The sequence below is a fragment of the Cygnus olor genome, chromosome 1, assembly GCF_009769625.2.
Source record: "Cygnus olor isolate bCygOlo1 chromosome 1, bCygOlo1.pri.v2, whole genome shotgun sequence".
NCBI lineage: Eukaryota > Metazoa > Chordata > Aves > Anseriformes > Anatidae > Cygnus > Cygnus olor.
In genome coordinates, this window is record NC_049169.1 from 105,838,397 (window position 1) to 105,861,943 (window position 23,547).

Here is a 23,547-nt window from a genome sequence, read left to right on the forward strand (position 1 = left end):
AAGTAAAGCAATTACAAGTTATGAATTCTTCAGTGAATGTTATTTGAGTTTGAATCCAGCAGGTTAGTGGGTTGCCAACATATATCAAGGGCTCATGACAAGCATCTCTGATGATTCACAAAAGGCATTAAGGCATAGAGAGGTTTTTGGCCTTTGTGTAAAAATGAAGCTAGGGTTAGGATATATTTTAGAAGAAGGGAAAGTGGAAGAGTAATACCAAACATTCTAATTGACTGTATATATAACAGGTTGGTGTAAAATGTCAAGAATAAATTGCAGAGGAGTCTTGTATTTCATATGGGGTTTCTGGCATTCAGTCTCTGCCACACTCAGGGAATGAAAAGGTCTGTGGAAGACAGACTCTCTCCTGCCCAGTAAATGAGAAGAATTCTGCTCATTATCTCTGTCTGGCAGATTCTTCCCAGGAGCAACTGATGAGTAATATGTCAGGAACTGGGTGTATACAGGAGACCAGACCTGATCAGCTCCAGAGTACACATGCAGCAGTGCTCATGTGAGACAGTGCTCCCCTCCCCCAGGGCACACAGTGGTCTATTCTGCTGGAAGAAGAGTCCAGCACAAGTGTGTGAAAAATGCTTTGAACATGAACTGGAAGGTTGGCTTCCACAGCAAAGTCCTAAACCTACATGCTGCAGTATCTGAGTAATGCCCAATCTCATGATGATGCCATCATGCACCAAGACAATGTTGTAGTGAGCTGGGTATGTCCATGGTCAGCTTCCTCTGTCCCATCTAGGCAGACAATAACATCCACAAGTCATCCCTCCAGTAGTTCAATCCCTTTCTGAAACCTTCTTGCAGATCACAGAATGACTTGCTCAGGTATTTACTGTTTGTGAAGGTAGTCCAGAACAATGGCATATGAGAATGGCTCTTCCTTCCTGCCTGCCAGCCTGCCTGCCTGCCTGCCTGCCTCCCTTCCTTCCTTCCTTCCTTCCTTCCTTCCTTCCTTCCTTCCTTCCTTCCTTTCTTCCTTCCTTCCTTCTTCCTTCCCTCCCTCCCTCTCTCCATCCATCCCTCCTTCCCTCCTTCCCTTCTGCTTTCCTGCTTCCTTTCCTGCTTCCTTTCCTTCGTTCCTTCTTTCCTTCCCTCCTTCTTTCCTTCTTTCCTTCCTTCCTTCCTTCCTTCCTTCCTTCCTTCCTTCCTTCCTTCCTTCTTTCTTTCCTTCTTTCTTTCAGCAAAATTTTGGTACCGGAGCTTTACAGGGTTGGACTCTCTGAGAAGAATCCAGAAGCTAACCCATGTTAGATAAGGGCCAGTTTCAGCAGGCTCCAAAAGGATCTGCCGCTGCCCAGAGCCAAGACAATAAGTGATGCTATTTGCGCCTCTGTGAGAGCAGATTTATTTAATACAGGGAAAAAAAAAAAAAAAAAAAACTTCTGCACAACAGCAGCTGGGGGAGAGAGGATGAGAAACAGCCTCGCAGACACCAAGGTCAGTGCAGGAGGAGGACAGGAGGTGCTCCAGGTGCCAGAGCAGAAGTTCCCCTGAGGCCTGTGGAGAGGCCCCTGGTGGAGCAGGCTGTCCCCTTGCAGCCCATGGGTCCCACATGGAGCAGATCTCCACGCTGCAGCCTGTGGAGGAGCCCCCGGTGGAGCAGGTGGATGTGGCCTGGAGGAGCCTGCGGCCCATGGAGAGCCCCCGCAGGAGCAGGCCCCGGGCCAAAGCTGCAGCCGTGGAGAGGAGCCCACGCAGGAGCAGGGGGTCTGGGGGGAGCTGCTGCCCGTGGGAGACCCGTGCTGGAGCAGTTTGCTCCTGGGGGATGGATGGACCCCATGGTACGGAGCCATGTGGGAGCAGTTCTTGAAGAGCTGTTGCCTGTGGACAGCCCCTGCAGGATCAGTTCGGGAAGGACAGCATCCCATGGACGGACCCCACATGAAGCAGGGGCAGAGAGTGACTGAAGGAGTGGCAGAGACGAAGTGTTAGGGACTTACCGCAGCCCCTTTCCCCTGTGCCACTCAGGGAGAGGACGTAGAAGAGGTGGATGGAGGGAAAGTGCTTTTAGTTTTTTGTTTGCTTGTTTCTCACTGCTTTAGCTTGTTAGTAATAGGTAATAAATTTTATTAATCTGCCTATGCTGAGTCTGTTTTGCCCATGATGACAATTGTTGAGTGATCTCCCTGTCCTTATCTCAACCCTTGAGCCCTTTTCATCACGTTTACTCCCCCTTTCCCTTTGACAAGGGGGAGTGAGACAGAGATTATGGTGGAATTCAGATGCCCAGCTGAGAAAGAACACCATACAAATAAGAAAAAAAATAGGGAAAGAAACCAAGAACTGTTATTGCACAGCCAGTTAAATTAATTGTTGATCATCAAAATTAAATTAATTGTAAATTAATTTATATGTATATATAAAACCTTTTTAAGCTGATATCACTGGAGTTTTGTTGCATAGAAAAGGGAAGTAAGAACTAACTCCTCATTATGAACTTAAGCCAAGTCCAATTAATGAAAGAAGAAAATTCCTTATGTTCAGTGGGAGTTGAATGAACTCGCAAATGAGTAGTGACCACATCTGCGTTTAGTTCAGAAGATTTAATTACCCAATATTTACAGAGACATATGAAAGAGAGAACAGTACAAACTTTTTTTAGGAGGTTCACCTAATAAGATCAAGTGAACTAACCAGGTACCTGGTTCATTATGTTCAAGGAAGCATTCAGCAAGAAGTCTAAGATGAAAATATTGAGAATAAAGTTATGCAGAAGCATACAAGAATTACCAGGAAAAATGAAAAAGAACTTTAAAAAGAAAATGAACAAATATTAAAGTTGCTCAACAGGATGAGTTATCAAACCACAGAACATTTTTTTTCTCAAGGAACTCACAGAATGCCATTCAGTTGTTATTAGAGAAAAAAATGTGATACACGGTATACGACAGAGAAAAATTTGACTTGCCTCCCCAGGATAATTTTTCATTTTTAGCAATGGTACAAAAGTAATTCTATCTATAATTCTGTTGCACAAAAAACATCCTTTTCAAAAGCAGTAAGTATACAGAAGCTTTAATTTGACTGAATGAGACCTGAATGAGACCTGAATGTGGAGATTCAGTAAACAGATCCAAATAGTTTCACATTTCACTATGCTTTTGTCTTTCCCTCACTTATAGTTAAGGTCTAGATGGCAAAGCACTGTAAAATTTCACCTGTGAGCTTTTTTATTGTTTTATTGGTAGGGGATATTCTTTTACCTTTCTCTGATGCATTATCAGTTACAGCAACTAGAAATCAAATACTTTTGTGCAGCAGTGGCATTGAAATCTTTCAGTTATTTGTTTAGTGTGCTTTGCTCACATTCTGGAGATAAACAAATTTGCCAGTAGGTCAGGTCCAGGAAGGAGTTTCCTCTGCTTAGAAGACAGAGGCAAATTTTTATTTTTATTTTTAATTACACGGGCCCCATTCTGTAAAGTGTTGTACATTTGCTAGCTGACACATAAGAATCTGAGTTTCCTTTGGATTCTATCAAAGAATGTCTGTTCCTCAATGCTTTCTAATAGCGCACTGAAGCTGTGGCTTTTTTATTTTTATTTAAGGATTAAAAATCTTTGACTACAGATCTAGGATACTGACCCCACAGAGGACAGCACAGGGGACTCTTCTGAGTTCATGCTTCTACTTGCTTTAGGATTGCTGGCAAAAAGAGAGGACCACAACCACAGTTCTCTCCTGTCTTCCACTCCTGTCTCCTTAAGAAAGAGCCAATGAACTGCAACAGCAGTGTGGACTGGCCATACTTAGCAAAGTTTCCCAAGCAGACTGTTCCAGATTTCTGCTTGCTCTGACATGTTTCTCCCAGAAGAGTGAAATGCCTAGGAAGTGAAAAGTTATGTACACAAGGGACTAACAAATGTATACATAGTATCCTGGATTGTTTCAGCATTCTTGGAGTTTGCATTAATTTGTTTCATAGCTCTTGTTTAGAAGAAAAATTTGCATCCTAATTCTCACTGTGATAAGCACGTAGATATATTTACTCACAAACTATTTATTTTCCCATGGCAATGCCCAGACACAAAACACCTGGATATAGAACTGAAAGATTAAAATAAATAAACAGATAGATAAATAAATAAATAAAACATATCCATTGATACGGAAGATTAGAGAAATTAGTCACTTCAAAGCAGGGTCTCACATTAAGGAAGACTCTGAACAAGGCAATTGTACTGTAATGTTTATACTGTCCCCATTTTCACAGGAAAATCACACACTGCCTACATGTGTGACTTCCCTTATGCTATTGCTATACCATTAATTTCTCAGCTGTAGATTTAGTCTAACAAGAAAAAAATAAAAGTATGTAAATTCTTCTGCTTTAGAAGGGGTTAACAGACATCGTAGCTTTTTAGGAGGATTCCAGTTCTGCTTCCATCTTGCATTTCTGAACAACAGTCAGTTTGTGTATCAAAGATGGTACACCAAAAAATCTGAGGATTAGAGAATATTAGTTTGCACAAGCCTGATAACCTGTATTTGGCAGAACATATTTGCTTAACAAAACTGGATGCCGTCTATCTATATTCCAAACTAGTCACAACAGAGAAAGGAAATATCACCTTTCTTTTAATGGAGCCATGTTTGTTAGTGATGCTCTTAGAATTTCTGCAGATAGGTCAAAATATCTCAGTTGTGTAGTGCTTGATGTAAAACCCACTGGAGTTGCTGGACACTTTCCATCAGTTCGAGTGGATTTTAAATGTCCATTTAAAATCATATTTACAGGTCACTAGTGGAATGAAATATACAGTTTCACAAAGAACAGCTCAGAACTTACAGCTCTTTATATTTTTTCTATATACCCTGAGTTGTTTTGTCTGTTATTCTACCTACACCTGACTAAAGGGATCTTTCAATAAAATGCAGCATTCAGGTGAGGAAAGCAATCCACTGTTAGGATTCTGTAAGACTGCTCAGAAACAGTCTGAAATGTTTGGTTCTTAGTCATATTAATCAAAATGGAGCTACTCTGACGAGTAACTGCTTACTGAAAGAGCATAAGTTCTTGTCCTGGTTTCAGTTAGGACAGAGTTAATTTTCCTCCTAGTAGCTGGTAGGGTGCTATGTTTTGGATTAGGATGAGAAGAGTGCTGATAACATGCTGATGTTTTAATTGTTGCAGAGCAGCGCTTACACCAAGCCAAGGACTTTTCAGCTTCTCGCTCTGTCCTGCCAGCGAGCAGGCTAGGGGTGCAGCAGGATCTGGGAGGGGACAGACCCAGGACAGCTGACCCAAACTGGCCAAAGGGGTATTCCATACCATCTGACGTCATGCTAAACAATATATAGGAGTGGCTAGCCGGGGTGGGGCGGCGGGCTGCTCGGGGATAGGCTGGGCATTGGTCAGCGGGTGGTGAGCAATTGCATTGTGCGTCACTTGTTTCGTACACATTATTATTAGTAATACCATTATCATCATCATCATTATTATTATTATTATTGTTATTATTATTTTCCTGTCTTAATAAACTGTCTTTATGTCAACTCACAGGCTTCACTTTCCCGTTTTTCTCCCCCATCCCAGAGAGGGAGGGGGGAGGGTGAGTGAACGGCTGTGTGGTGTTTAGCTGCCGGCCGGGTTAAACCACAACAGTCCTTTTGGCGCCCAATGTGGGGCTCAAAGGGTTGAGATAACGACAGATTTGACCAGAGTGTGTTAAGCTAAAATTGGTATAAGTGCCAATCGCTACCACAACTGTGTACCGGCGGCAATATCGCACCAACCGAGACTCTCTGATTCCCATCCATAAGCTAATTCGTCAACTGGAGAGCCAAGGAGTGATCAGCACGACTCATTCACCTTTTAATAGTCCCATATGGCCAGTGAGAAAGTCTAATGGTGAGTGGAGACTAACAGTGGACTATTGTGGCCTGAACGAAGTCACGCCACCACTGAGTGCTGCAGTGCCGGACATGCTAGAACTCCAGTACGAACTGGAATCAAAGGCAGCCAAGTGGTATGCCACAATTGATATTGCTAATGCATTTTTCTCCATCCCTCTAGCAGCAGAGTGCAGGCCACAGTTTGCTTTCACTTGGAGGGGAGTCCAATATACTTGGAATCGGCTGCCCCAGGGGTGGAAACACAGCCCTACCATTTGCCATGGACTGATCCAGTCTGCGCTGGAGCAGGGGAAAGCTCCTGAACACCTGCAGTACATCAATGACATCATTGTGTGGGGTGACACTGCAGAGGAAGTTTTTGAGAAAGGGAAGAAAACAGTCCAAATCCTTCTGAAGGCCGGTTTTGCCATAAACCAAAACAAAGTTAAAGGACCTGCACGAGAGATCCAGTTTTTAGGAATAAAATGGCAAGATGGACGTCGTCAAATCCCAATGGATGTGATCAACAAAATAACAGCTATGTCTCTGCCAACTAACAAAAAAAGGAACACAAACTTTCCTAGGTGTCATGGGGTTTTGGAGAATGCATATTCCAAATTACAGTCTGATTGTAAACCCGCTCTACCAAGTAACCCGTAAGAAGAATGCTTTTGAATGGGGCCCTGAGCAACGACAAGCCTTTGAACAAATTAAGCAGGAAATAGTTCATGCAGTAGCCCTTGGGCCAGTCCGAACAGGACCAGATGTAAAGAATGTGCTCTATACCACCGCCGAGGAGAATGGTCCCACCTGGAGCCTCTGGCAGAAAGAACCTAGGGAAACTCGAGGTTGACCCCTGGGGTTTTGGAGTCGGGGATACAGAGGATCTGAGGCCCACCACACTCCAACCGAAAAGGAGATATTGGCAGCATATGAGGGAGTTCGATCTGCTTCGGAAGTGGTCGGTACTGAAGCGCAGCTCCTCCTGGCACCCCGACTGCCGGTACTGGGTTGGATGTTCAAAGGAAGGGTCCCCTCTACACATCATGCAACTGATGCTACATGGAGCAAGTGGGTTGCACTGATTACTCAGCGGGCTCGAATAGGAAACCCCAGTCACCCAGGAATCCTGGAAGTGATTATGGACTGGCCAGAAGGCAAGTACTTTGGGATATCATCAGCAGAGGAGGTGGTCCGTGCTGAAGAAGCCCCACTGTACAATAAGCTACCAGAAAATGAGAAGAAATATGCCCTGTTCACTGATGGGTCCTGTTGTACTGTGGGAAAGCACTGGAGATGGAAAGCTGCTGTATGGAGTCCTACACGACGAGTTGCAGAAGCTGCTGAGGGAGAAGGTGAATCGAGTCAGTTTGCAGAAGTGAAAGCCATTCAGCTGGCTTTAGATATTGCTGAGCGAGAAAAGTGGCCAGTTCTCTATCTCTATACTGATTCATGGATGGTAGCAAATGCCCTGTGGGGGTGGTTACAGCAATGGAAGCAGAACAACTGGCAGCACAGGGGCAAACCCATCTGGGCTGCTGCATTGTGGCAAGATATTGCTGCCCGGGTAGAGAACCTGGTTGTAAAGGTATGCCACGTAGATGCTCATGTGCCCAAGAATCGGGCTACTGAAGAACATCAAAACAACCAGCAGGTGGATCAGGCTGCTAAGATTGAAGTGGCTCAGGTGGACCTGGACTGGCAACATAAAGGTGAATTATTTATAGCCCGATGGGCCCATGACACCTCAGGCCATCAAGGTAGAGATGCAACATACAGATGGGCTCGTGACCGAGGGGTGGACCTGACCATGGACACTATAGCACAGGTTATTCATGATTGTGAAACATGTGCTGCAATTAAACAAGCCAAACGGTCAAAGCCTCTTTGGTATGGAGGACGATGGCTGAAATACAAATATGGAGAGGCCTAGCAGATCGATTACTTCACACTCCCTCAAATCCGCAACGGCAAGCGCCACGTACTTACAATGGTGGAAGCAACCACCGGATGGCTGGAAACATATCCTGTGCCCCATGTCACCGCCCGGAACACTATCCTGGGCCTTGAAAAGCAAGTCCTATGGCGACATGGCACCCCAGAAGGAATTGAGTCAGACAATGGGACTCATTTCCGAAACAACCTTATAGACACTTGGGCCAGAGAACATGGTATTGAGTGGGTGTATCACATCCCCTGTCATGCATCAGCCTCCGGGAAAGTTGAACGATACAATGGACTGTTAAAGACTACACTGAAAGCAATGGGTGCTGGGACATTCAAAAATTGGGATACACATTTGGCAAAGGCCACCTGGTTAGTCAATACTAGGGGATCTGCCAACCGAGCTGGACCTGCCCAATCAAACCTGTTACACACTGTAGAAGGGGATGAAGTTCCTGTAGTGCACGTAAGAAACATGCTGGGTAAGACAGTCTGGGCTACTCCTGCCTCAGGAAAAGGCAAGCCCATTTGTGGGATTGCTTTTGCTCAGGGACCTGGATGCACTTGGTGGGTAATGCAAAAGAATGGGGAGGTCCGGTGTGTACCTCAAGGGGACCTAATATTGGGTGAGAATAGCCCATGAGTTGAATTGTAGTATGTTAATTATCATATAATACTGTATGTCATCACTACCATGATTGCTATATATCATAGATGAAAATGGTGATTAATTAGAATGTACTGGGAAGAGTGTAACCTGAGCATGACATAAATGGTATGGAATAAGGGGTGGATATCTGTCCTGGTTTAAGTTAGGACAGAGTTAATTTTCCTCCTAGTAGCTGGTAGGGTGCTATGTTTTGGATTAGGATGAGAAGAGTGCTGATAACATGCTGATGTTTTAATTGTTGCAGAGCAGCGCTTACACCAAGCCAAGGACTTTTCAGCTTCTCGCTCTGTCCTGCCAGCGAGCAGACTAGGGGTGCAGCAGGATCTGGGAGGGGACAGACCCAGGACAGCTGACCCAAACTGGCCAAAGGGGTATTCCATACCATCTGACGTCATGCTAAACAATATATAGGGGTGGCTAGCCGGGGTGGGGGGCAGGCTGCTCGGGGGTAGGCTGGGCATCGGTCAGCGGGTGGTGAGCAATTGCATTGTGCATCACTTGTTTCGTACACATTATTATCAGTAATACCATTATTATTATTATTATTGTTATTATTGTTGTTATTGTTATTACTATTGTTATTGTTATTATTATTATCCTGTCTTAATAAACTGTCTTTATGTCAACTCACAGGCTTCACTTTCCCGTTTTTCTCCCCCATCCCAGAGAGGGAGGGGGGAGGGTGAGTGAACGGCTGTGCGGTGTTTAGCTGCCGGCCGGGTTAACCCACAACAGCTCTTAACAAAGTACACAGAAACAACTCTTATAAAAGAAACAAAGAACAAAATACTAAGACCACTGGAAAAAGAGTTTAGAACCAAGCAACGAGGCAATGACTACTGTTTTTGTTGGTTTATTTTCCTCCAAGAGTTATTAGTTTTAATCCCAATTCATTTACATTCTTGTCGAAGAATTTTTTAACACTAAAAATATGCAACACTTAACATTAAAGCAACACGTGGGAGATTTCCAAATAGAAAGTTGGAATCTGCTACATTAGTCAGAAACATAACATCTTGAATGGGGGAAGGGAGATCTTAGATACCAGATGGGTCAAACAATCTAGTGTCTGATCAATTAGCTTTATTATTAATATTTCTTTAATATGTTAGAATCAAGACAAAAGCAAAAAAACCCTTTTTTAGGGTTGTGGAAAATGACAGTCATTTGCGAATAGATATAACACTTCATGATTGATCATGATCAACACTACAAGAGAGACAACTTCTAATTTTGATTGATTTTTTCATGTATCACAGCTCCTTCCTTCACTCATACTTTATATTTTTCATGTAAGTATAGGAAAATAACTTGATGTACCCTTCTTTGTCATATTTCACTTGAGCTGCTTACATTAAAAACCTATGCAGCTTAGTGGAGAGCAAAAATGAAAATAACAAGGTCACATAACTAAGGTCTTTGCTCATATAATGAAATAAAATGAAATAGTTTTATATGATTCTTGAGCATATGTAATTATTTTATTGGCTGCAAGTTTCCTTTGTGCATTCCTGTTTTTCATAAGGAATATTTTGTCCATTTGTATATTTATTATTTTATAGAGGAGGAGTTCTTTGTAATCTTTGAAAATTATTAAGAACATATATTTTCTCCTCCTCCACACATCTGCTGTGGAAAAAAACAAAAACAAAAACAAAAAAACCACCCTCAGCTTTTTGGACTAGTTCACTGTGTAAAAATAGTGTGAAGCATAGAAAAAAAATCATCAATAAAATACGAATAAGACATGAAATGTCATATGACCTGTCAGATGTTAACATTTAATGACACTTAGGTTACCAGAATCTCCATTTCAGGAATTCATATGGGATTATTATTAGGGTATGCCTCAGAGGAACTGAGATTTGTGGAAGCCTAAGTACAGGTAGGAGGGGCTGAGGCCCAAGCCTGGGAAATGAAGGTATATAATGACAGGAAGGAGACTTGCCCCCTTTTGTGCATATATGTGCACATATTTGTACATGGGGCTTGGCTTGGAGTGAAGCACTGCTTCCATATTACCTCTGGGCTCCCCTAAGTCAGTGCTGGTGTTCAAATGAATCCAGCAACTTTTGCCTGCGACTGAAATGGGTACTGGGTATTAAAGGCTATATCTTACAGATGCCCAAGGAGGAACAGAATATGCTTTGTACCTTCTTCAGCTCTGCTGCACTCACAGCCCATGTACTGCAACTCCATGGTGCAAGGCCTGTCATTTTAGAAGTGCACTTTAGCCTATGAACGATTTGTGTGAAATTTTCACAGGAGCAGTGAAGCGTGACCCTCTCACTCTTTATTCCCAAGGCTCATGTATGAAAAAAATGATCCAACAGTGTCTCTTTTTCCCTGCTCATCATTGTCAAGCAGTAGATGTGCGTCACATTTGTGACACATCACTTAGAGCTGTGATACATGTCACATTATTTCTTTCTTCTTGCAACCCCTTTCAGTAACTGACCCTTATTGTACTCTGCTCAAATAGAAGAGTACAGTAAAATGACTGCCATTTAGCAGAAGCATTATTTTATCTTAGATATTGCTTCTGATTTTCAGTACAACAGACTCAGAATAGTTAATAGAAATCAATGCTTAATGATCAGTTCAATCAAAATATTTGGAGAGAAACTTCAATAGCCTGGTGGCTTCCAGTATTTTCTTTTACAGATCTTGATTATCCATTCTTCTTTCTACTTTCATATTTTACCTGGTAGTATACTAGCTTACATAACTATTTTTTCTTTGATTTTAATTTCATCACTGTAAGCGGTGACCTGTTCTTTTAACTTTATCCTTTTCACATGTGAAAGAAAGATCACACATCAGTAACAGAGAGAAATGAATTATCACATTTTTACTCTGTAGAGATATTAAAAGTGCTTTTTAACACTACTTTTACTGTTCAAAAACTTGAGCCAAAATTTCAGAGATGAATGGCCATTTTGGAAACCACAAGGTCTCTCTAGCAAGGCAGTCAGCCCCTGCTAATTCTAAACATGAATCACTACACTTTGATTCCACACAGATACAGCCTTTCTTCTGTAGCCCTTTTTCTTTGATTTCTACTGGACTATCAGTTTACCTACTACTTCTGTTTTCATCAACCCCATAACCCAACACAGTACCATTTTATTAAGGATTTTTCTTTTGCACTTATTTTCAGTAAAGCTTGAAAAATGCGTATTTCCTTTCTAAAAACTTTCCCTTCTATTGCTGTTTTTTTTTTTTTTTTTTTTTTTTAATTTCTGTGTACATTTCTGTTTGTACCACTTTTTTTTTTTTTTTTTTTTTTTTTTTCCAGATCCTGTTGTGCTGCTGACGAAAGAGCATAGTTTTCAGGGCGTCAGATTGTTATTAAAACTGTTTTCTGGAAAGCAGTGCATCAGGTCATACAAAGATAATGAGACTTTTTGTTTGTACAACACAATGCCAAGAAATCTTTATGCATTATAAAAGACGAATTGAAGTATAAGTATTGAAGAAAAGAAAACAAGCAGCAGAAAGCTTAATTAATTTCCAAAATAGTGAATTAATTAAAACATTTGAAAAACAGCAGTAACAAAGAACAGTAATTTTAATTGCTAGAAATGTCTAATAAAAACTTGCCCAGTTGGTCTACTGCTGACATAGAATTGCCTATTAAAATTGCTTAGTTAAGTGCAAAAATCAAAATAGTTTTCTGTCCATGTCTGAAACCAATTATTGTGTTCAAAACAATTTCAGGTTGTGTTTTTACTCTGACGATAGATACCCTTTATGCACATCTTCTACTTCTCTTTTGGTATCTTATTTTTCAGGAAAAGATTCTCATTTAGCTTCCGCATAATTATATATTTCAGCCAGTAGTTAAGTTGCTTTTTCTTTGTGTACTTTTTCTATAAACACTTTGTTTGAAAATTCACTGCTCCCTCCAACTCTGACTAGTTCTGTTGATCATTTTGTCCTTTCCTCACTCATCATCTCTATTCTATTTCAAAACCATTCTTAGCAACTCCTCTGCAATTCCCATTTGCTCCTCTATTTTTCCACTCCGCTACATCCTCAGTCCACTGGAGAATTTTTACAATCCAGCTGAATCATAACTGTCAAGAACAAATGGATAGGGACAAACCATTGAATAACGAAACTAGACTTGTTTAGACTGATTATTTTCTACTCTCTATGACCTTAGTTTTTAAAATGGAGAATACCCTCAATGTTTTATTCCAAAAAAAGCCTCGGTATAAAAGGTCATCCTGAACTGATTGTATTTCAGAGTCATGGAACACATGGGCTAAGAAAAATATCTAGCTGATTTCCATCTCCAATAACTTCAGTCTTGAAAATATATATACATATATAAATGTTTATTGTTACATTCTTAAAGATTCAGGACTCCCCTCTGTCAGTTACCTAAACTTTCATATGAATTTTAAAAGGCCGAGAGATTAGAATATTAACTATATGATGCCACAAAGTATTATTAAAACAAGTAATTTTCTGATCTACCATTAAAATGAAGTAACAAAAAGTATGTTAAAAAAGAGAAGCCACAGTTTCTGTCTAGCCATTCTGCTGTACAGCTCTGGTTATGCTACTGTAGGGAAAATCAAGCTGTAATAAATCATGGTGTCTCTCCATGACAGCTTCAAATGAACATGTTTATTGGGACAGACAAGTACATCACTAAGACTGTTATTTACTTCAGGTGCAGACATACAGTACCAGCTGTTGGATTTAAATGCCAATTCTGTCATTGCAGCTGAAAACTATGGGAATTTTTCAAGTCACACACCAGCACAAGCAAAAACATGGCCATGATAGCATAACATAAGTAATACAGATTTTTTTGTTTTGTTTTTCATCTGCATGGAAACTATGGCTTGAAAGAAATAACAACAAAACCTGCTAACAATTCCACTCTAACCTCTAATGGCCTACATTTAGGTTAAGTTCTAACATAGTGATTATAGTTTTTTAAGGAAGTTTAAAGAAAAGTATTCCTTGAAATATCAGTGGCTATAACCACTGAATAATCATTGTATAAGACCAATCTCTAGCCATCATTTTTCACAAAAAAAAAAAAAAAAAAAAAAAAAAAAAAGTTTTGCCAACAGGCCAAACGTAAACACAAAACAGTTTTTCTTGCATAAATAGTCTAGAATGGAAGAACTCAGCACTACTGAGAGCTCTTTTTCTGCGACCAAACACAGAGATATAGCCCAGACAGAGATGTGGGGAACCAACCTGGAAGGAAGGGAATCTGCATTTCCAGTAGGAGAAAATAAATAAATAAATAAATAAAACAAAACACAGAGATGATAGGCACACAGTATGAAATGTAATTTCAAGTGTAGTACTTGGGGAAGATGGAATACCAAGTCAGGATGCAGTGGCTCCCACGTCTAGGATTGTCAGGATTTCATCAAACAGGGATATCCACCATGGAAGAAAATACCTGCTTCAAGAGGATGTTAGCAGCCTCATGGGAAGAAATATATACTGGTCTCGATGGTCCTTGTCCCTTCCAACTAAGGATATTCTACGATTTTATGATTCTTTGCTATATTTATATTTATAAATGGCAACAGTTTGCACTGTGACTTCAACTCTGCTGCAGAACAGTTCAGGCATCACAGAAGGTCAGTGGGATGTAGAGGCTCCGTCCCATTACCAGTCAAAACAGCTCAGCAGCAGGGAGCTCCTGAGAGAGAGCAAGCTAACTGTGCATAAAGCACTAGCTGGCTCCATGGAAAGGAAAGGAGGTGACAGCCACCTTATAAATACATGAACTATTCGGTAGCCTAATTCAAATTCCCTGTCCTTCAAGTTTAAGGACTGTTGTGTGATGCTAAGACCAAAAGAAAAACAATGACCACAAAAAAACAAATGAGAGAGACTATATGTCTTAATACTGAGAGGACTTTTGCTACTATTCCAACATCACAAAGTGAAGGATGAGATAGTTAAAGGTCCCCAGCTGAGGGAATTAATCCTGTCTGACAACCAACGCCTGAAGCCTAACCAGAACTAAATCAAAGATATTAAAGATATATTGCCAATACTAATGCTGCCCTTTGGCCATGCCTCATTCAGTCTTCAGTCTAAGGTACTTTACTAATTATTGTGGACACTGACGTATGTTATTCATATAAGACTGATGTGATGACAGTCTTCTAGAGTAAATGAAAGAGGTGAGGATACAGGTGGTGTATTTATTAGTCCCTCACCTTGAGCATAGATGTTATAGCACTGACTTACAAATACTACAAGATGCATGTGTAACTTCATTGATGTTTGATATGAAAACCGGAGCTAAAACTATGAAAATTTTATTTTTTATATCACAGATGATATTTCTTGAAGCAAAACCACTGGCAAGAGATCAAGTTTCATACAAAAAAAAAAAAAAAAAAAAAAAGACAATGTTGTTCTATCCGGGACTTAGTGAAGAGGAACTTAAAAGATTTGGCAGAAGTCTACTAGAAAGCAGGTATTATTTATCTCATGAAATAGTGTAAATCTAGAGAAAGGGTATGTGGAAAGAAGACTAATTGCAATTAGAAAATTGCAATAGAGAAACTGGACAAACAAGACCTTAAAGACAAGTGTTTTTTTTTTTTTCTTCAGTTGTTGGGTTTTTTTTTTGTTTGTTTGTTTTTCTGAGAAACATAAGCATGCAAAGAACTGCAGTTAGTAAAAACAAAGACTTCAGTTAACCCAGGATCTTCTAGAAGCAGTATAAATTCTTGAAATGTAATGAGGCATAATTTCTCCACCAAATTATCTTCCTTATTTAAAATCTCAAGTAGTGCTTTACACTACTCAAGATCAAATGTAGAATAATAGCTCACTGATAACTTCCTTGGTTTTCTAAACAGAAAGTGGAAAATAATTTGGAAGGAAGCATTCCTACAACTATATTCTTCATTATTCCAGGGCAAAGGACAGACCATGGTAGCAGAATAAGAACAGCAATTTTCAGAAAGGCAGATGTTAATTTGAAGGGATGAGTGGGAGAGCAATCTATGTGTGTGTTATATATATGAAATATATATATTTTTTTAATCTTCTAGGCTGTTCTACAAGAGAACTGGCAGTTCCTGAGAATGACAGCATTAAAAAGACAGAAAACAGACTATTATAATTCAAAGGAAAGATAGTTAATTCAATAAAATACAAGTCTAATCAGAAATGCTTCAATGTTAATGGAAAAAGAAGGGGGAAAAAATGCAAACTGACAAAAATACCATTGACAAAGGATAGGTACAAAGGAATGACAGAAAAATGAAGACATGAAAATAATCAGAAAGGCTCTCCATGAAATCAGATACAACAAGAAGAGGTTTTATAAACGCAGTAGAAAATGAAATTAAGAGGAAAGAAGTCTCCTATTTAATGAGAAAAGAGAACAGAAAAAAAAAAAAAAAAAAGATTATGCACAACAGACTAAATTCAATGCCCTCTTTGATTTTTTCTTTAAAAATAAGTAAATAAATAAATAAAAATAGAGAGAGACAGAGAAAGGAAGAAAATTATAGTTTTAACCAGATCCTTCACACAATTTGTTTTATCACAAGGTTGTCAGTGAGAATATGCAAATAAGCAGGTTAAAGACTATTTAGATGAATGAGTTGAATTCAAGTCAGAACAACCTTATAAACGCATTGTTAAATTATTAGAGAAAAAATCTAATCAAAGAGATTTAAAAATATTAGTGGTTCTCTTCAATAGATCATGGAAGACAGGTGGTTTCAGAATGCAGAAGAATGTGAAATTCTGTAACAACATATAAAAACTGAGAGGAAGGGTGGGGGAGGAATGTAAAGGGATTATAGATCATGACAACTACCTTCAGGAAATAATCATCAATCAATTTATATTAAGGGACAATAAGATGATTAAGACAGCTGGTATAGTTTTGTCATAGATCAAATAGTGCCAAAAGAAATAGTGTCTTATTTTCTCCAAGATGGAATAATTGGCCTCTACCAGATTATAGCAGAACGTGTAACAGACTTCAGTAATGTTTTTCCCATTGCTCTACAGGACTTTACAGGACTTTCTCATAAGAGAACAAAAGAACCTAGATAAAAAAGTGAGTACTCACTACTTGATAAAATACACTCTGAGTCATTATCAGTGTTTCCTGTTATAATGAGAAGGTAATAGGTGGCAATGAGGTAAAATATAATGTCTTTGGGAAAGAGCTCATGGAGGAATAGCCAAATGATTCAAAAAAAAAAAAAAACAACAAAAAAACACTTGAATGGTTAAAGGGAGAGTCTGAATGGTTAAGGAGAGATTCATATGTAAGGACAGAGAGCGGAAAAGAAGGAAGAAAAAATGACTTTAATTATAAGGATAATCCACACTCTAAACAATTAATGGCAGAGGTTGTAGATACAAACATTGTCCTTCGAACTCAACTAAACCTCATAGAATCATAGAATGGCTTGGTTTGGAAGGAACCTTCAAGATCATCTAGTTCCAACCCCCCTTCCATGGGCAGGGATGCCACCCACTAGCTCAGGTTGCCCAGGGCCTCATCCAACCTGATCTTGAACACTTCCAGAGATGGGGCATCCACAACTTCTCTGGGCAACCTGTTCCAGTGCCTCACCACCCGCTGAGTGAATAATTTCCTCCTAACATTGGATCTAAATTTGTCCTCATTTAAAAACCATGAAGCACAGAGGAAGAGAGGAAGCACAGAGGAAGACGAAGCACCTCATTTAGTTTAAAACCATGAAGCACGAAGATGATTAGGGGACTGGACCACCTGTCATATGAGAAAACAAAAAGGAGGACTAAGGAGAATCTCCATCCTTTACTGGATGCAGGGGGAAATTTAGTGACAATAGATGAGGAAAAGGTTGAGGTGTTTAATGCCTTCATTGCCTCAGTCTTTAGCGGCAAGACCAATTGTTCTCTGGATACTCAGTACCCTGAGCTGGTGGAAGGGGATGGGGAGCAGAATGTGACCCTCATAATCCACGAGGAAATGGTTGGCAACCTGCTACAGCACTTAGATGTACGCAAGTTGATGGGGCCGGATAGGATCCACCCAAGGGTACTGAGAGAACTGGAGGAAGAGCTGACCAAACCACTTTCCATCATTTATTGGCAGTCCTGGCTATCAGGGAAGGTCCCAGTTGACTGGCGGCTAGCAAATGTGACGCCCATCTACAAGAAGGGCCAGAGGTTAGACCCGGGAAACTATAGGCTAGTTAATTTGACTTCAGTGCCGGGAAGCTCATGGAACAGATTATCCTGAGTGTCATCACACGACACTTGCAGGGCAACCAGGCGATCAGGCCCAGTCAGCATGGGTTTATGAAAGGCAGGTCCTGCTTGACGAACCTGATCTCCTTCTACGACAAAATGACGCACTTAGTCGATGAGGGAAAGGCTATGGATGTGGTCTACCTTGACTTCAGTAAGGCTTTTGACACCGTTTCCCACAACATTCTCCTCAAAAAACTGGCTGCTCATGACTTGGACTGGCGTATGCTTCACTGGGTTAAAAACTGGCTGGGTAGCCGGGCCCAAAGAGTTCTGGTGAATGGAGTCAAATCCAGTTGAAGGCTGGTCACTAGTGGCATCCCCCAGGGCTCAGTATTAGGGCCAGTTCTCTTTAATATCTTTATCGATGATCTGGATGAGGGGTCAAGTGCACCCTCAGTAAGTTTGCAGACGACACCAAGTTAGATGCATGTGTTGATCAGCTCGAGGGTAGGAAGGTTCTGCAGGAGGATCTGGATAGGCTGGACTGATGGGCTGAGGCCAGCTGTATGAAGTTCAACAAGGCCAAGTGCTAGGTCCTGCACCTGGGGCGCAACAACCCCAAGCAGCGCTACAGGATGGGAGATGAGTGGTTAGAAAGCTGCCTGGCAGAGAAGAACCTGGGAGTATTGATTGATAGTCGGCTGAATATGAGCCAGCAGTGTGCTCAGGTGGTGAAGAAGGCTAACAGCATCCTGGCTTGTATAAGAAGCAGTGTGGCCAGCAGGTCTAGGGAAGTGATTGTCCCCCCGTACTCAGCTCTGGTGAGGCTGCACCTCGAGTACTGTGTTCAGTTTTGGACCCCTCGCTACAAGAAGGACATGGAGGTGCTCCAGAGAGTCCAAAGAAGGGCAACGAAGCTGGTGAGGGGTCTGGAGAACAAATCTTACGAGGAGCGGCTGAGGGAGCTGGGGTTGTTCAGCCTGGAGAAGAGGAGGCTCAGGGGCAACCTTATCGCTCTCTATAGGTACCTTAAGGGAGGCTGTAGCGAGGTGGGGATTGGTCTATTCTCCCACATGCCCAGTGATAGGATGAGGGGGAATGGGCTAAAGTTGCCCCAAGAGAGGTTTAGGTTGGATATTAGGAAGAGCTTCTTTACCGAAAGGGTTGTTAGGCATTGGAATAGGCTGCCCAGGGAAGTGGTTGAGTCACCATCCCAGGAGGTCTTTAAAAGACGTTTAGACATAGAGCTTAGTGATGTGGTTTAGCGAAGGGCTTGTTAGTATTAGGTCAGGGGTTGGACTAGGTGATCTTGGAGGTCTCTTCCAACTTAGATGATTCTATGATTCTGTGATTCTGTGACAGGCTGAGAGAACTGGGCCTGTTTAGCCTGGAAAAGAGAAGACTGAGGGGAGACCTCATCAATTCATATAAATATCTGAGGGGAGGGCATTGAGAGGGTGAAGACAGTCTCTTTTCAGTTGTGCACAGTGAGAGGACGAAAGGCAATGGGCACAAACTGAAGTACAGGAGGTTCCGGCTGAATATGAGAGGGCATTTCTTTACTGTGAGGGTGACAGAGCACTGGAACAGGTTGCCCAGAGAGGCTGTGGAGTCTCCTCCTCTGGAGATATTCAAAACCCACCTGGATGCCATCCTACCCAATTTGCTCTAGGTGATCCTGCTCAGCAGGGAGGTTGGACTAGATGATCTTCAGAGGTCCCTTCCAAACTCGGACATTCTGTGATACTGTGATTCATTCCCCCTTGTCCTACCATTATCTGTCCAAGCAAAAAGTTGCTCTCCATCTATTTTATAAGTCCCCTTTAAGTATTGAAAAGCTGCAATGAGGTCACCCCAGAACATTCCGTTCTTCATGCTGAACATCCCCCAGCACTCTCAAACTTTTATTCATGAGCACTTGAGGTGCTCCAGCCCCTCATCTTCAGGGATGTTCCAGTCTGTTTTAGAACTTTTACTCTGATGCCTTGCCAAACACATTGTGAATGTTATGCGGCTTTCAGATGTTTACTCTGTATATCCAACTGTTTAATTTTAGTGAGGGACCTATGTAGCACAGGCTTCATATGTAGTCTGTTAACAATGCTGCTTCTAATACTACATATTCTGGTTTTCATCTCTACAATCAATTTCTTACATCTTTTTCAGTCTCAGCTGGAAGCAGACTGTTTAAAAGTAAAGTGATATTAAGTGTTTCCCAGCAACTACCGCATCTCTCCCAGTGACCTTCAAATTACATTTAACATTTGTCTTGGACAAAACTATAAGGCTGCTCATTGTTGTGGACAGGAAGATTCATCTGGTACTGTTAACCTGATCAGTAGTGAAATAAAAAGTCAACTGAGCTTACATTTTTATAACCCCAGGAGAAAGTTAAAGAACATGTTAGTTGGTTTAATAAAATGATAACAGACAGAGAATCTGTGTCCAAGCTTAAAAATGACAGTAGCTTAGTAAGCCCTTTATATCACATATAGCCATAAAATACTTCCCCTGTATTAATTTAAGGACAATCTTACTTTTATCTTCTTTTCCTTCAAGAGTTCCTTCGCTTTGTCCGTCAGAAAGAAAACAAGTAAAGGAGACTGCAGGAATGAAAAACATACAAATTATCATGTACTTAAAAAAAAAAAAAAAAGTTGTCGTGGGGAGATTCATTCTACTAGCTTTAATTATCTAAGGTTATGTGTCCATTAGTAAGTTGTTTTGTGCGACAGAAACAGATCGATAGAATGAAATGGATGGTGCTAAAACTCCTGAGCCTTATTTCTGTTCTTCCTTATTTCATTTTCAATAACAAACTGCTGTCTGCTATTTAACCTTTCTTTTTAATCCAAGCTGATAATGTCCGCTGTACGGCATCTCCCCCAGTGACAATGTGGTGAACTCAGTACAGATGCTAACCAGCTCTTTTGGAACAACACCATAGTGATCTGAGATCCATCTAACTGTACACCCTTTTCTCTAGGGTACATGGAGACATGCAAACTGACTTCTGGGAGTCTTTGCATGGGGATTGCTTTACCGTTTCCCATGGTCACTCATGGATGTTCCAAGCACAAGAGATACACATTATTCCTTTAGGAAACAGGGGTTACTTTGTTCTCTATGCTCTTTTTGACCACCAATAAATGTTAGCATGTAGCTTTGACCGGTGCCTCCACAATCCTCAGAAAACTTCATAGACCTAAATTAGAGCAGGCTGCTGGAGAAAATAAAGTAGACAAGTGCTGCAGTGTAAAGTTTGGAAGAAATGTTTGAAGGTGGATACTGGCAAGACATGGCATTCTTTGCTGTTTCACTATATAGCAGAAGATAAATCAGGAAAGAGGATGTTGGGCCCATCAGGGACAAACATTAACAAAAGCAGCCAGTATGCTACACCCCAGATCTTGTTACGGGCAAATGGGAACAAACCCTTTATAGAACTAAGGATTTATTTATTTATTTATTTTAAACTCAATTAGTATTTCCACAGTCTGGTAGTCCAAATAATTTAATAAAGGAAAACTTCAATAATTCAATTTAAATTGTTATATACAAAACTTCATAGTACCTACCTCTTTTCTCTGATGTTGAGACCATCTGTGTAACATAGGCAGGCAGAATACTGCCTGTAGGAAGAGCCTAAATGATGTATTTACATAAATGTTTAACATTCAAATGTCCAAAATTGAAGGGGGGAAAAATATATGTATGTATATATATATGCAGTGAGCACTATATATATATAGTGTTCACTGCACTCAAGGTACCTACAACAAAACTCTCCACTTTTGTAAAACGTATTAAGTGGATTTGAAATTAGAATGCTCAAAAGAGAGAAAAAACTTACTATAGTTTAGATGAGGTCTCAAAATAGAGTTACAGTTTCCTACTCAGGGAGCGATTTACTGGTGAATAGAGGTGATCCACTTTACATCAATGCTAACATCAGCTGATGAGAACCTTACCACATGTTAGTGGGTAGTATTGGTGGTAGGGGAATGGTTGGACTAGATGATTCAGGAAGTATTTTCCAACCTGAAGAATTCTATTATTCTATGTTCTCAAATTTTGGATAAATATTGACTGCATGCTCATAACTGAGACATTGGATGTGACATGTGCTGCATAGCATGTAGGACTATAACTATTTTCACAAGACTTCTAGCTGTAACGTGTGCAGCGAGCTATGTACTTGATTAAGATGTAATGTTAAATCTGTTTGGCTCCCTGAAAGAACAAGCCCCTTCTTCCTGCAGAAATGCACTAACAGCTGCACTTGATAGGTGTTGTTCATACATGCATACATCCAAAAGTTCACAACAAAGTGATTTGTTGAAAGCATTTTTGGTGGATTGACTTTAGCTCGCTCCCCTTCCTTAACAGGATTTGAGAGGGTATTGGGAGAGAAAATAATAAGAAAAGTTCATGGGACAAGATGAAACAGGGAAAAAAGCAGGGAGATTGCTTACTGATTACTGTCATGGGGAAAATAAATAAATAAATAAATTTGGGGAAAATTAATTTAATTGATTGCTAGTTAAAAATAGGCTTGGATATTGATTCATCTGACCCCTCTACCTCCTCCAGTGCAGGGGAATGAGGGCTGTAGTCAGTCCCTCACAGCTCTTCTCTACCGTCCCTTCCCCCCCACACTTTTCCCTGCTCCACTGAGGGTTCTTCCACATGGTGCAGCCCTACAGGGTAAACTTGCCCCAGCATGGGTCCTCCACAGACTGCAGTGTAAATTTCTGCTCCACCATGGAGCACCACCTTATCCACCTCCTCTTCTGACCTTGGTGTTGCCTCTGCTATTCAACACTTTTTGTGCCTCCTCCTCCATTCCTGTCCATCACTTTCTGCCCTTCCTTCCCCAGGCTGCCCCCGAGGCGCTGCCATCTTGGCGGCGGGGCCCGGCCGTGCCCTGCGGTGGCGCCGTTGGAGCTGGCTGGCACCAGCAGAGGGCAGCCCTGGCACCACATCATGCAGCAGCCCTGTAGCACCCCACTGCCAGCACCTGGGCATCTGTACCATTCTTCAAACCCAAAGAACTTCACTGGTATAAAAACTGTATTGACAAAGGATGTTGTTAGTGAGATGGGACACTGAAATGTAGACACTTTTTCATAGTTGAAGATTAGTCATAAATGAATCCTCAGAAACATACGATTGGAAACTATTAGAAGAATCTTGTAATAGCCAACCTAAAGAATTTTTCTCACCCTCCACAAAGAGTTCACATGTACTCACACCCCTCTGTAAGCACGGTACCTACATTTTGTAACTAGCACTAGATTTCTCAGGTGTTTAAGATTTGAAAAATATATATGTAAAATATATTCCAATAACTATCAAATCAATTTAAGTGAATTTCTACTTTAAATAATTGTTAAGTATATTATATGTAAGCACTTTTTTGTTGTTGATAAGGATGAAAATAGCAAAAAAAAATGATGTCAACTTCATTAAAAAAAATAAATGTTTAAGTACATGAAATTTGTCACTAGACAGAATATTTATGACAGTTTGGGGACAGAATATTTTCCACTGATTCCAAATTGAAATCTAATCTGACACTGGAAATAGTAAGAAACTGCTGCTTTGGATTTATAATGTTCTGTGCTAAAAAAAAAAAAAATACATAAATAAAAAATAAATTAAAATTGAGCTATCGTACTGGATCTAGCTGGAGTTAATTTACTTCATACCACACCATAGATTTTGGCTGTTGCTGAATAGTGTTTGCACAATGTCAAGACTTTCTCTTTTTCTGGCTCTCATCTCATCTCCCACTGTGAGTAGCCTTTGGGTGGGCTAGGCGTGTGAGTGGACACAACCAGGACAGCAGACCTGAACTGGCCAAAGGGATATCT